Here is a 14,248-nt window from a genome sequence, read left to right as displayed (position 1 = left end):
GAGTTATCGAGGCTTGGATTGTGGATTCAAGTCCAAGTGCTCAGCACAAACAGTTGCTCTGAAGTCCTCAGATCCTGGGCAGGATCGGTGCATTGAGAGCTCTTACGTCTGTGTTTTCTAATTCATGAAATACTTTGGCAGTTGTGGCTCATAGTATGCATGCCTATGCAAGAAGAGTAACCCTTTCCATGCTGGAGTTAGCTCTGTGTGGAAGGGGCCAAAAAGGAGCTGGTCTCATCTCCCAGTGAAGGAATGAATATATATGTAAGCAGAGTCAGGATAAGCTCTACCCTGACATCTGGTGGAAAGAATTTCAGAGAGTGTATTTGCATAGGCATGCCTACCCTATCCCAGACTGCCGAGCTGTGGGACTGCTTGGTGACAAATGACTCACCCTCAGTTGGGTGGTACTTGCTAGACAAGGGACATGGGTTCCAAAACCCAGTGAGGGGAGAGAGGCTGGGGATAGGTATCTGTGCCTGGTGGTGCAGTCTCCTTGTGGCGCTAGAAGCACCAGTTCCACCCCCTTCTCTCTCTCTCCACTGTGGAATGTCAGAGTTGATTTTTTTATTCCCTCAAGAATCTAAATACAGGTTACTGAGCTGAATTCACTTTGGGCTAATGGTGCACTAGCACTGGGGCTCCCCTACTAAGAGCTGAGATCACTAAGAGTTGAAATCACTAAAGAGCTGAAATTATTGAGCTGAGAGCACTGAGTACTGTGCTAACTAGTGGGGGAGCCTGAAGATATACTGTGGAACAGAGTGGCTGGCGGAGTGGAGCAGTTGCGGGGATGGCTGGTGGCAGCGGAGCGGCTGGCAGAGCGGAGTAGCTGTGGGACGGGTGGAGCGGACCACAGAGTGAGCGGAGCCAAGCAGTTTGCAGGGAGAACTGGAGCAGCTCATGGAGCAGAGCAGCTGGTGGAGCAGAGCAGTTTCTGAGGATGGCTGGAGGAGCAGAGTGGAGCGGCTGGTGAAGCGGAGCAGTTCGTGGAGAAGGCGGAAGCAGAACCCACGGAGAGGCAGGGCAGTTGGCCCCGGACCACGTAAGGTGCCCCATTTTACCCAGGCTGGGGGGAGGGACCTCTACAGATAAACTCTCGAATTCTGGGGTGGCATTGACCAGAGACTTTTGGGTTGTTGGACTTTGGGGTGATTGGACTTAAAACCCTAAGGGGAAAAAGGACAGTGCCAAATGTATTTGGAGGTGGGTTTTTGTTTATGGTTTGTGTTATAACCCTGTTTGTGGTGTTTCTCCAATGGGATGCTGCATTGATTCCTTCCTTTATTAAAAAGATTTTGCTACACTCAGACTCCGTGCTTGCGAGAGGGGAAGTATTGCCTCCTAGAGGCCCCCAGGGGGGTGTGATATGTGAGTGTCCCAGGTCACTGGGTGGGGGCTCGAGCTGGTTATGCATTGTGTTACTGAAACGGAACCCCTGGATACTGAACCCGGCCCTTGTTGCTGCCAACTCAGAGGGGCAGAAGGGTTACATATATTTATTCTGCAATGTGTGAAGTCATGTGATCTAGTTGTTCACACCATAGAGAAAAGGATTTACCAATTGGTTTACAATGTATTAAAACAGATCGGGCTTTAGCTGAAGTTAAACCTTCATTCAGAGCATTACAAAATTGTTTTTACTGCTCTAGACAGATGCACAGACAAACATACAAACACACCCCATGTTCCCCGTCTGTGTCATGTATGTATAACATGGCTAGTGTGCACGTATGTAAATGTATGTGTGTGACTAATATAGAACTCCGACTGTATTTTTCCAATTCATGCCATAAATTCCATAAAGGTTTAGGATTGCCTGTTGTTAGTGGAATTTATAAGCAACCCCTCCCTGCCAAATGTACTGTTCTGGAAGTGGCACTGATTCAGGGCCCGATACTGCCATTTCTGTACCCATTGACTAGGGCCTTGTTTGGCAAATTGTCCTGCCATGTTAGGGCAAGCAAGGTGACAGAATAGTGCTGTGAAGTCACAAGCACGTTACTACAGTGACGATGAGTTCACATGCTGGATTGTGCACTGGGCTCAAGGAGTGTGCTCACTACAAAGACAAAAGCTTCGAGTTACGTTCTTACTCTTAAGAATCAAGAACTGACATGAGAGAAAATACTGAAAACAATCAAGTTTGCGAACAGAAGATATTTTTAAGGTGATTGAGCATGGCAGGGGCTGTGTAAGCAGCTTGAGCAGATTGAATTCATGCACATTTAGGGCATTGCCGATGTAATACATAACAACCAGAATAACTGATGGGCCCCTGAAATGGTCCTCAGGGGAAGTTCTTTAAACAACTGCAGGGTTAAGTTCAAACCATAAAGCTCTTGGTCCCCACGTTCCCAGAGGACAAGAGAGTGCTGGATGGGAGATTTAATAAAGGCCTAACCCAGAAAACTGCTTAAGCGTGTGTGTACATTTAACCAAGAAGGTAGTTGGGCTACACATGGGCCTGCTCAAAAGCCCATTGAAGTCCATCGAAAGATTTCCAGTGTCTCCAGCGGGCTTTGGATCAGGCCCCACGTGCTTCAAGTTACAAATGCACTTAAATGTGGGATGGGAGCTGAAATGAAGGACTTCTGGGTAAGAGGTTGTTCTCTCTCTCTCTCTCCCTCCACCCAGCATCATGGTTTTTGGGCCTTATTGTTCTCATCTCCCAGAAGAACATATGCAAAGACCCAGTGGTCTCCCATCTTGGACTTCTCTTGTCTCCTTGTTCTTCATTTTACGTAACAAACGTGTCGGCTGTGGGGAGGTCTTCAAACTCCCCTTCCCTGCCCCAACCCAGTGTCTGAATTTACTCCAAAGATGCTACCAAGGACTGCACTCTTCTAGGAACAAAATGCAAAACAAACCAAAACCAAACATACACACCTAGCCCTGTTTGTCATTTGATCCTTCACGTTACATCTAGTTCCACAAACTCCACATCTCCCCAACAATAAAGGAAATGTGTCTATGCCCATGGGGCAGAGCTATCTCTTCCAGGTGTGGGGGCTGAGGTGGGCTAGACAGAAAGTTGGGGGGGAGGGACAGAGCTGCGTTATGCCTGGGCAGTGTGGAACAGCTGCTGTGCTGGCTGGTGCCATGGTGCAGGCAGCCGCATTGCTTCAGTGTCTCCTCCTCATGTTGCTGGTGGTGGTGGTGCTGCTCAGGGCCCTGGGGCTGCGGCTGCTCCCCAGCTCCCTGCCACTCTTTGACTGCTCACAGCTAGTAAGAACACCTCGAGCGTGGGGACCCAGCTCAGGGGCTGACAGAGCCTTCAGGAATAAGCGAACCTGGGGGCAGGGCCCAGAAGTCTTGACCACAGCGGGTCAGTCTAGAATTCTGTGGGGAGGCCCGGACCCCCCACCTGCTCTTGGCAACATGCCCTGGTGGGTGGCGACATGGGCCAGGGCCTGTTTTGTGTTCACTGGCCCCTTGCCTGGGCTTACTTCTGCGCTGCTGCTGGCAGCAATGCTGCCTTCAGAGCTGGGTGCCCAGCCAGCTGCTGCTGCTGCTGCTCTCCCATCACCCAGCTTCAGGCAGTGCTATTGTCAGCAGCAGTGGAGAAGTAAGAGTGGCAATGCCATACCATGCCACTCTTACTTCTGCATAATGTTTGACCTTTGCCTTGGGAGGGTTGGCTACTAGGGGCTAAGACAAATTTTGGTCTGTCTGTAGCTCCCACAAGTGCTCCCTGTGCTGCCCTGATGCACCAGCAATAGCTTTGCAGGTGCTGGTGAGTACCAGCCCATGGCCAACCATTCCTTATTTATCTGTTACAATCTCTTGGATAGATTTCCTAAGGTTTCTGATTGAGGCCCATTTTCCAGAAGGTCTCTGCAAATGTTTGGAAAGCACTGGGTCCACCCTTGGGCCTGCCATTAAACACCGACCAAAGAACAAGAACGGTTCTCTTGAACGATGTGTAACAAATGCAGGCTAGCAAGAGGCATCCCTGCAACAGAGCACTCAATGTATGAGATTATGATTAGAGACTCTGAAAAGCCATAGTGCAGGAATCCTTTCGGCTCAAGCAGTCTTAATGTTATGCAAGATTATGCCAGCGCGTCAGCCTGCATTTCCCCCTGCCATTATCTTCTATGGTTCAGCCCCTCCCTGGGCCACTTTGTAAAACTTGTGTCAGCTCGACCTGTTCTTGCAGTGGACGTTGCTCCAAATGAAGCCTTGGAATCTGACTTTGCTGTCATTTGCAGCCGTGTAAATCAGGAGTAAGTCCATTGCAAGCTATGCCAGCTACATTAGTATAAAACAGTGTAAGAGAGATCAGGCCCTCACTCTTTAAACAAGGCATCTTGGCAATGATTCCCTTGGCTTGCCCCATGGTCCAGCCGTTCAGATACTACAGCAATGGGCCCCATTGCAAAAGATAGATTCAGGAATCACAATCAGCCACACTAGCATTTCTGAGAGGTGCGGCTTGCTCTCCTCTCCTCCAGTTTCCACAGAAGCGAGCTTCCTTGCTTGTCTTTTTGCGGTACACTTGTCACAACCACCTGTGTGCCATGCAGGGTCCCTCAGAGTATAATCATATCATTTCCTGTGAGGGAGGGTGTCATAACTATAAAGGGAAGGGTAACAACCCTCCTGTATACAATTCTATAAAATCCCTCCTGGCCAGAGGCACTAAAATCCTTTTACCTGTAAAGGGTTAAGAAGCTCAGGTAACCTGGCTGACACCTGACCCAAAGAACCAATAAGGGGACAAGATACTTTTAAATCTTGGGGGGAGGGAGGAAGGCTTTGGTTTGTGCTTTTTGTTTTGGTGGTGTTCGGGCTTGGGACTGAGAGGGAACATCAATCCACGTTCTCCAAATCCTTCTGCACAAGTCTCTCGTATTTCAAACTTGCAAGTAACAGCCAGGCAAGGCATGTTAGTTTTATCTTTGTTTTTTTAACTTGTAAATGTTCCTTTGCTAGAGGGAGGTTTATCCCTGTTTTGCTGTAACTTTAAAACTAAGGCTAGATGGGGTTCTTCTGGGCTCTTTGAATCTGATTACTCTGTAAAGTTATTTTTATCCTGATTTTACAGAGATAAGCTTGACCTTTTCTTTTAATAAAATCCTTTTTTAAAGAACCTGATTGATTTTTTTTATTGTTTTAAGATCCAAGGGTTTTGGATCTGTGTTCACCAGGACTTATCGGTGTGGGTATACTCTCAAGCCTACCCAGGAAAAGGGATGTAAGGACTGGTGTGTGTGTGGGGGGGAATTAGTGTCAAATCTGCCCAGGAAAAGTGGGGTTAGGGACTTGGGAAATATTTGGGGAAAGGCAGAATTCCAAATGGCTCTCCCCTAAGATTTGAAAAATGCTTGGTGGTGGCAGCTTACTGTTAACCTAAGCTAGTAAATAAGCTTGGGGTCTTTCATGCAGGTCCTACAGTTCAGAGTGGGGAAGGAACTCTGACAGAGGGGGAACCACAGCTTGTTACGAATCCTTCACCTTTTCCTTAACACAGAAGGGAGTGCCCCCCACCACCCTGGGTGTATCTGGGATGCCCTTGTTTTGTTCTGAGGAGAGGACACCGCTGTGGAGCTGCTAATGTTCCTTCCTAGGCCACTGAAGTCAATGGGAGTTTAGCCACTGACTCCAACGGGAACAGCATTAGGCCTGCAATAAGAACATCCCGGCAGTGGATAAAAGCTGACCATCAGCCGGGCAGGAATCGATACCATTCTACACACTGCAGTCTTAGCAGAATAAAAACAGCCACGTGGACTGGGGGGATCTAGAGGTGGTGTTGGTGTCTGAGATACACAGGCCTTCTGAGGATGGAGGCAGCCTTCCGAAGACTCAGAAGGAATCATGGTTCTCTCTCTTACCTCAATGAAAGCTTGACAACTACATTTTTGACTTCTGAAGGAGCTTCTGGAGGAGCAGGCACAAGGTAGCCTTGATGCTGAACAGCTGCCACCCTTTGAGTCAGGAAAGCCCAGCCTGCAGAGAGCATGCAGACTTGGCATTAGGCCAGTTAAACCCGCAGCAGCATGGTGCAGCTTTCACGTGTAACGCCTGAGCACAGCTTGATAGTCTGCTGTTAATGGCAATCACATTTCTTTGTGGGGTTTTGACTTCTGTGCCTTTCCAGCCAATCACCTTCCCTAGTGACCCCCTGGGCCCTGTGGGAATGGTACTGTCGGAGCCTCCTGGCTGGCTCATCTGACGGACAATTGACGGCGAGGGCAGGTTTAAAGCAAATCACCACTGCATCCCAACAGACCCCTAGCCAAGGGCAGGCCTGCTTGGATGAAGAAGCCCGATAATGTATTTGTTTACATAAGGGAGAGAGAAGTTAGCTTCACCAAAGATGTTCAGTGCACAAGCTCAGCCTGGGCTAGGCAGGGAGCATCCATTTACTTCTCCACAAGTGCTTCCACCAGAGAGTGTTCACATGAAGGCTGGGGCTTTTGGCTCTCGAGAGACACAGCTAAGGGTAACAGACCCCAAACTGACCACACTTGTCATCCATCTTAGCACTGCCCTCCTCTCCTGATCCCGGAAGAGCTATCTACGCCTACTACAGGAGTGGGAATGGAGAAGCCAGGGGTATGGAAAATCTTCCTGTTCAAGAGGATCTGGAAACATACAGAGGAATCAGCCCCAGTGGGGCAGCAGGAGTCCTAGCGACGGCCACGCTGCTGTCGTCCCAGCCCTACTGGTGTTTGGATTCTCTCACTAATCCCATACAGCAGCAGTGGAGTTCGGTACCTCCTCACACTACTCCAGGAATGAGCCATTCACACTTTGGTTTTGAATGACTTCCCCTTTCCTCACAGGCGTGGATCCTGTGACCCAGGGAAGGGTGGGAGGTCTGCTTACTCTGTTCATGGCTGTACTGTGTTTGGCTCTAAGGTTCACAGATCCTCCCGTACATACACACCGCTCAACACCCAGTCCGTGTTCATCTCACTGAGAAACATGAAGTCTGTCAACCTTCATCAAATGCTTTCGATCTAGCTGCAGTCCACTAGGGATCTCATTACCACACATATCCTTCTATTAGTAAATCTCACATCTCATCTGAAAGGCACAGAAACCTCTAATTAACTCTCTCTTGTCCTTTCCTGAGCATGTGCCCCCAACCCTCTGCTCTGCACCTGTCCATCAGAACGAGGACATGTAGTGAAATTGATTTAAACAAACATTACATTTTATAACACCATCCCAGTGGGAAAATCAGAGTTATGACTACTGCAGACTTTCACTGATGCACCTGTGTATGTAGGCCCAGAATGGTATTGTGGCCATACCCTGGGCTGGGGCGCTGGAAGATGTGGATTCTAGTCCTGGCTCTGCCACAGGCTTCCTATCTGACCTTGGTCAAGTCACTTAAGCCTCCCCCCGGCTGAGATTTTTAAAACCACCTATGATTTTGAAAATTCCTATTAATTTGGATGCCCAATTCCTATTAAAAATAATGGGGATCAGGCGTCCAAGTCCCATAGGCAACCCTGGACATGCTTCTACTACTTCTAAACTGGGACTGAGAGACTGGCCCTTGAATCCCTCTCTCTCTGCTGCCTTTCCTCTTCCTTTGAAGATCCTATACCAAAGGGTCCCAACAGCCTCTCTGCTGTGCCTTGAGAACCTTTGCATCTAAATTTCTCATGGGCTGGAGGCTGGAGCATGCCCAGTCAGAGGCATCCCAAAGAACATCATGTGACAGAATGCAGACTATTTAAATGAGAAAGCCCAAGGCAGCAGATCTATTGAGTAAGAAGATGCCAGCTTTACAAAGTTACTTGTCAGAGGATAGCCACAGTTTAAGGTTGATGGTATATTGGCGCACCCGTGTGTGTGTGTGTAATATATCTAGATATAGATAGATTTTACATGCATTCCTCATACACAGTATTGTGCCTTGGTATAGCTTTACTTTGCTGAGGTGCATACAAAATCAAGACCAGAGAGAGTCTCTCTCTGCAGCCTTCAATTCTGAGTGCTCTTCCCCCCACGCCCCACCCGCCCTTGCAATACATTGCCATGCCAAAATTCTCTTACACAAATATGCAACCTAAAAACAACAAACTCCCTCCGCATTAGCTGGTTAAAGCTGGGGGATCTGTGAGCTTTTCCTTTTGAAAAGATGGGAAGAGCAAGAGAGAGAGAGAGAGAGAGAGAGAGAGAGAGAGAGAGAGTTGAGTCCTGAACAATCAGGCAAGCGATTCTCGTAACAAAAAGTAAATTGAATTTTACTGAAGAAATGTGAGAGACTTAGAACAATACAGTTAGTACTTAGTGGAATAGTTGCCTGACATGCAGATAGACTGATGTGATCCTCCATCATTATACAAAGCAGACACTGCGGGACAGCAAAGAAAATATTGAGAGGACTCTTTGCTTGACAGCTTAAATCCCAACAATACATTAACCAGATAGACTTAGGATCAAGCATGTAATTGTAGCCATTGGAGGAACCCCTGCCATGTGACACAGGTAGAACCTTTTGTAACAGTGACCCATGTTATGTGACAGAGGCCAGAAAATAAAGACCTCTCTCTTGCCAGCACTCCTGTGTGTGTCTCGCATTTATTACATGGTGTCAGGAGACAAATGGATTTTTGGCAAACATGGAGTAAATGAAGCCACCTGGAAGGGAGCATGGTGTAAAACTAGGAGGGCTGGTTGCAGCATTCCTAATTTTTTTCAGAAAGCAGGTGGCATTGCAGAGAAATCAGAGAGGGTGAAATTCTCCACACTGCTACCTATGGCAGGCCCAGAGGCACTGGAAATCTACAGTACATTCCACTAGGAGCATGAGGCGGGAAACTGCAAACTGCTAGGCAAAATGATTAAAAAATTGTAAGAATATTGTGATCCATGCATGTATGTCCCATTTTTCTTTGGAAGAAACTAGATGCCAGAGGAGACAATTGATTGTTTTGTTACAGACTGTGGTGGAATGTCCACCCACACAAGACCTGAAGGGGTAAATTAGGCCAATTAACCTGAGACTGCACCTGGAGGACACCTAGAGCATGTTAGGGCCTAATTGCAGATGAAGTCCAGCTGGGGGGAGGATAGGGGCAGGATATGTAAAGAGAAGAAGTTGGCAGCATGGGGGAAACCTGCACTTCCTGATGCAGGGGGAAGAGCGGGAAGCTGCAAAGGCAGAGTAGGAAGCAAGCAAGGGAAGGAGCAGTAAGGGCTGCGAGCAGTGATTTCCCTACACCCCCCCTGAATTTCCCCAACAGCCCCCCCAGTTTTGTGAGCTATTTACATGCCAATTCAGTGACTGTTTGGAAATCTGAATTTAAACTGAAACATTAATGAACACTTTAAAAGCTTATACAGTGTATGATAAAATATGTGTATCTGAAAAAGTATAATAGATCTGAAAAGTATGAACTTAGACTAGCTTCCTTATACAGCTGTTTTTTATGATGTCAGTGCATTCATTTTGGTGATGTTGGCCAACCTAATAATTTCAAATGATGATTTGTAAGCAAAGTCTAAATGAGCTCTCCCTGACAGCTAGTGATGACCTGGGGCTGTGGGGAAAGGCTTTAGGGCCAGATTATATTTACATTCACACCTAATCTACCTAGGTATCCAGCAAACAGAGCTGTGTTGTCCAAGTGATAGATTTTGGCTGGGGTTGGGTTACAAACCACTTGAATGTGGGGGGAATGGGGGATGAAATGTTGTTCTTATTGTATGAGTAAAGGGCAGTAGAACTGTAGCCTGTGATGATTTGAAGACATCGAGAAGAGGGTGGGGACCTGTCCCTCTCCACTGTTTAAAGACAGAGCTGATTAGGCTCCATACATAGTCTTTTGTTCTGTTAAGTGACCACTGCAGCTGAAATCACTGACAATCAGGTCTAAGTGCTTAGTCCTGTTGTGGGGACAGTGTTTTTGTGTAAGAGACAACCCAGACTGCACTAGCAGTGAGTGAGGTTCCCACACTGAGAGCTCAGCTGAAATCACTGAGAGCTGGTGGAACCTCAAGAGATCAACTCACAGAGGTCACAGTGGCAGGTGGCAGTAGAAGGTGACTGCGCAGGGCCATTGGCAACAGAGTGGTGGAGTAAACGGTGGCACAACGAACAGATGTGGCCAGAGCGAACAGTGAGCAGCTGGAGGAACGAGCAAGGTGCCTTCTTGTCCCCCACCTGGGAGGTGTACTCACGTGAAAGCACCTCTGAACTCTGAGTCTCCACTGACCAAGGACCACACCGGTGAGCGGAGTGCGGTGGAGGGAAAAGTGAGGGGCATGTTAAATAAACATTTGTTTGTTGGACTATATTTTAGTGACTTTGCTCCAGAATGCTAGATTTGTAATTGGGAATGGAAACTTATATAAATATATTTCCTAGTAGGCCAAGATTTTTAAATGCATTATTTGCCAAGGTTGTTATCTCACATTGTTGCTATCTTGGGAGGTCATTATGTTGGGGAGTTTCTGTACTAAACATTTTTATTATAATTAATTTTTACATAAGAATGGTCATACTGGGTCAGACCAATGGTCCATATAGCCCAGTAACCTGTCTTACAACAGTGGTCAGGTGCTTCAGAGGGAATGAACAGAACAGGTAATCATCAAGTGACCATCCCCTGTTGCCCATTCCCAGCTTCTGGCAAACAGGCTAAGGACACTCAGAGCATGGTATTGCATCCCTCCCCATCCTGGCTAATAGCCACAGATGGACCTGTTCTCCAGGAATGTATCTTGTTCTTTTTATAATCCTGTTTATAGTTTTGGTCTTCACAGCATCCCCTGACAAAGAGTTCCCTGGGTTGAGTTTATATTGTGTGAAGAAGTACTTTTGTTTTTTTAAAACCTGCTGCCTATTAATTTCATTGGGTGACTGCTAGTTCTTGTGTTATGCGAAGGATTAAATAAAATTTCCTTATTCACTTTCTTCGCACCAGTCAAGATTTTGTAGACCTCTATCGTATCCCCATTAGTCATCTCTTTTCTAAGCTGAAAATTCCCAGTCATTTTAATCTCTCCTCCTGTTTCATACCCCTGATCATTTTAGTTGCCCATCTCTGTACCTTTTCCAATTCCAATATATATATTTTTAGGATGGGTGACCAGACCAGATATTCAAGGTGTGGGTGTACCATGGATTTATATAGAGGCAATGTGATATTTTCTGTCTTCTTATCTATCCCTTTCTTAATGATTCCCAACATTGTTTGCTTTTGTGACTGCTGCTGCACGTTGAGTGGATGTTTTCAGAGAACTATCCACAATGACTCCAAGATGTCTTTCATGAGTGTTAACAGCTAATTCAGATGCCATCATTTTGTATGTATAGTTGAGATTGTTTTCCAATGTGCATTACTTTGCATTTATCAACATTGAATTTAATTTGCCATTTTGTTGCCCAGTCACCCAGTTTTGTGAAATCCCTTTGTAGCTCTTCACAGTCTGCCTGGGACTTAACTATCTTGAATAGTTTTGTATCATCTGCAAATTTTGCCACCTCACTGTTTACCCATTTTTCCAGATGAATATGTTGAACAGTACTGGTCCCAGTACTGACCCCTCAAGGATACCGCTATTTCTCTCTCTCCATTCTGAAAACTGATAATTTATTCCTACCCTTTGTTTCCCATCTTTTAACCAGTTACTGATCCATGAGACGACTGCCCTCTTATCCCATGATGGCTTACTTTTCAAAAGTCAATTTTAATTACATACATTTTTTTAATTTTTTTTTTTTTTTTAGAAATCTAGATCTGTTATGTGTTTTGGTGTAACTTGCATTTTCCTTATGTTAAATTTGCATAATCCTAACAAAACATTTACTTTATTCATATCTCTTTTATATATCTCATTGGACCTGACACCGCCCCCCTGTAAATTCAAACACTCCCCCTAATTTCAATTCCTGGGAAAACCACTGGCTAGGAGTGTAAAAGCCCGGAGCTGCTGAGTTGAGGGTCCCTGAACTGGAACCTGATGTTGAGGGTAGGCCTGGATTCCCTTCCCAGCCACTGGGGGAGTGGCACAGACCAAGCAGCGGGGAGGAGGCCACCTGGGACAGTTTGCCTCAAAGGACTTGCGATACCCCAGAAGGGAGGAGGGCTAAGCTCTGAAGAGGAGAGTGCTGCAGCTTCAGGAGCATGAGAGGCCACGGCATGAGTGAATGAAATGAGGGACTGAGTAACCCTAGGAAGGGGTGTCCCACCAGGTGACAGAGCTCATTCCTCAGATGATCCACCAGGAGGCACCACTGAGCGGTAAGTAGAGCAGTCTCCCTCACACAGACCTATGCTATACAGCAGGGGTGGCCAAACAGTGGCTCACAAATTAAAGCGTGGCTCCTGGAGTATCCCCGGCCCCCATTCTTTGCCTACCAGACTGGGAGGAGGCTTCTACCCTGTGGTGAGGGGGGGCCACTAGGGGGCTAGGGATTTCTGCCAGAGATGACTGGTGCCGCTGTGGAGGGGTTGACAATTTAAATCCCCTTTCTCCCCTGCCTCCAGGGCCGGCTCCAGGCCACAGCGCGCCAAGAGCATGCTTGGGGTGGCATGCCACGGGGGGCGCTCTGCCGGTTGTCGGGAGGGCGGCAGGCGGCTCCGGTGGACCTCCTGCAGGCGTGCCTGTGGAGGGTCCGCTGGTCCCGTGGCTCCGGTGGAGCATCCACCTGCGGGAGGTCCACCGGAGCTGCAGGACCGGCGAGCGGCAGAGCACCTCCCACGCCGTGCCGCCATGCTTGGGGTGGCGAAATTGCTAGAGCCGGCCCTGCACCCCGCACAGCTTGAGTCATTAAGTTTGACCACCTCCTGTTCTAGAGCTAGGTGATGTGAAGATGAGCAGTTAACAGACAAATGACAGCCTGAATTATCTGAGGTGTAATTCAGTGGGTCTCAAACATTTGTACTGGTGACCCCTTTCACATGGCATGCCTCTGAGTGGGACCCCCTCTTATGAGTTATAACACTTCTTTTATATATTTTTATATATTTTACACCAGTAAAAATGCTGGAGGCAAAGTGAGTTTGGGGTGGAGGGTGACAGCTCGTGACCCCCCCATGTAATAACCTCGTGACCTCCAAACCCTGATATAATTGATAGCCATGTCAATGCAAATGTATTGTGAGACATGGATTTGACAATGCAAAGAATAGTGCTTATTTGTAGAGCTAGTGAAAACTGTGCTGCCCAAATGGTGCCTCAGGGCCCTTTTTAACCCACAGCCTCCCAAGGAACTGTCATAGACAGCCTGACTTTCTGCAGCTGCCAATCACTGTAGGCCTTACATAGGGCTGGCTGACTTTGTCTCCCAAGTGCCTACTTGTCCAGTGGGAATTATCCGCTGGGTTAAAACAGATGATTAAAGGGAGAAAGGCAAGTCTGGTCTGCATCTCCCTTGCACTCCAGTACAAACGTTGTTTTGGAAGTGAGTGATGCTCTTCTATGATTCCTGTTGCTTCCAGAAAAATGTTTCTAATGAAGCTCAGTCCAAATTAGACTGTCAGACCCTTAGAGCAGGGACTGTCTCTTGCTATATATCTGTACAGTGCCTGGCACAGTGAGGCGAGAGTCTCATTCTGGGCCTTTAGGCACCAGTGCAATACAAAAAATGAATAGTTTGTTTATTTGCTGCTGCACATCCATACACTCTTGAGCACAAAGCTTGAATGGGAAAGGAAGAGTTCATTGCCCATTCCAAGGTGCTTTGATACTAGATCTTGTTCTGTAGGGCTCTCCTTTTCTCCATATCCTACTGGACATCAGTTCCCTGCTCAGCCCTGCAGTGTAATATTAAATGAGTTTCTTCCCCTGGCTGGAACTCTGCAGGCTGTCAGGTCTGCGAAGGTGAGGATGCAGATCTCTCGCACTGGCTGGTGAGCAGCATTGATTTGAAAGCAGCATGTAGGACCTGGCCGCCCTTGTGGCAGAGCCAAAAATGTAGCAATGTCAGAAAATATGGGATTTCAGGCTTCCCCGCCCCTTGCAGCAAAACCGGTGTTGCCTTCTGTAGGCAGAATGCGCATGCAGTCAGTGATCAGGTTCTTGAGGACAATGGTGGAAGACTTACCAGTCATTGAGGATTAAGGGGAATGTTCTCGCTGAATGAATGTAGCCCTCCAATAACTGTTTAGCATTGTGTTCACTTTGCAAATGTCTTTTTCTAGCCCATAGTCCTGTAAATCAGAGACTCCTCTCTCTCCAGCACTGCAGTGAAAATGTAACCATAGTGGAAGCTTAACCTAGGATTCAGGAAAGCACTTAAGCACATTCTGAGTGTTTTAGACAAACACTTAAG

This window comes from Gopherus evgoodei, chromosome 13 (genome assembly GCF_007399415.2).
Source record: "Gopherus evgoodei ecotype Sinaloan lineage chromosome 13, rGopEvg1_v1.p, whole genome shotgun sequence".
Taxonomy (NCBI): domain Eukaryota; kingdom Metazoa; phylum Chordata; order Testudines; family Testudinidae; genus Gopherus; species Gopherus evgoodei.
The sequence above is the reverse complement of the archived record's forward strand: the minus strand, read 5'-3'. Positions refer to the sequence as shown.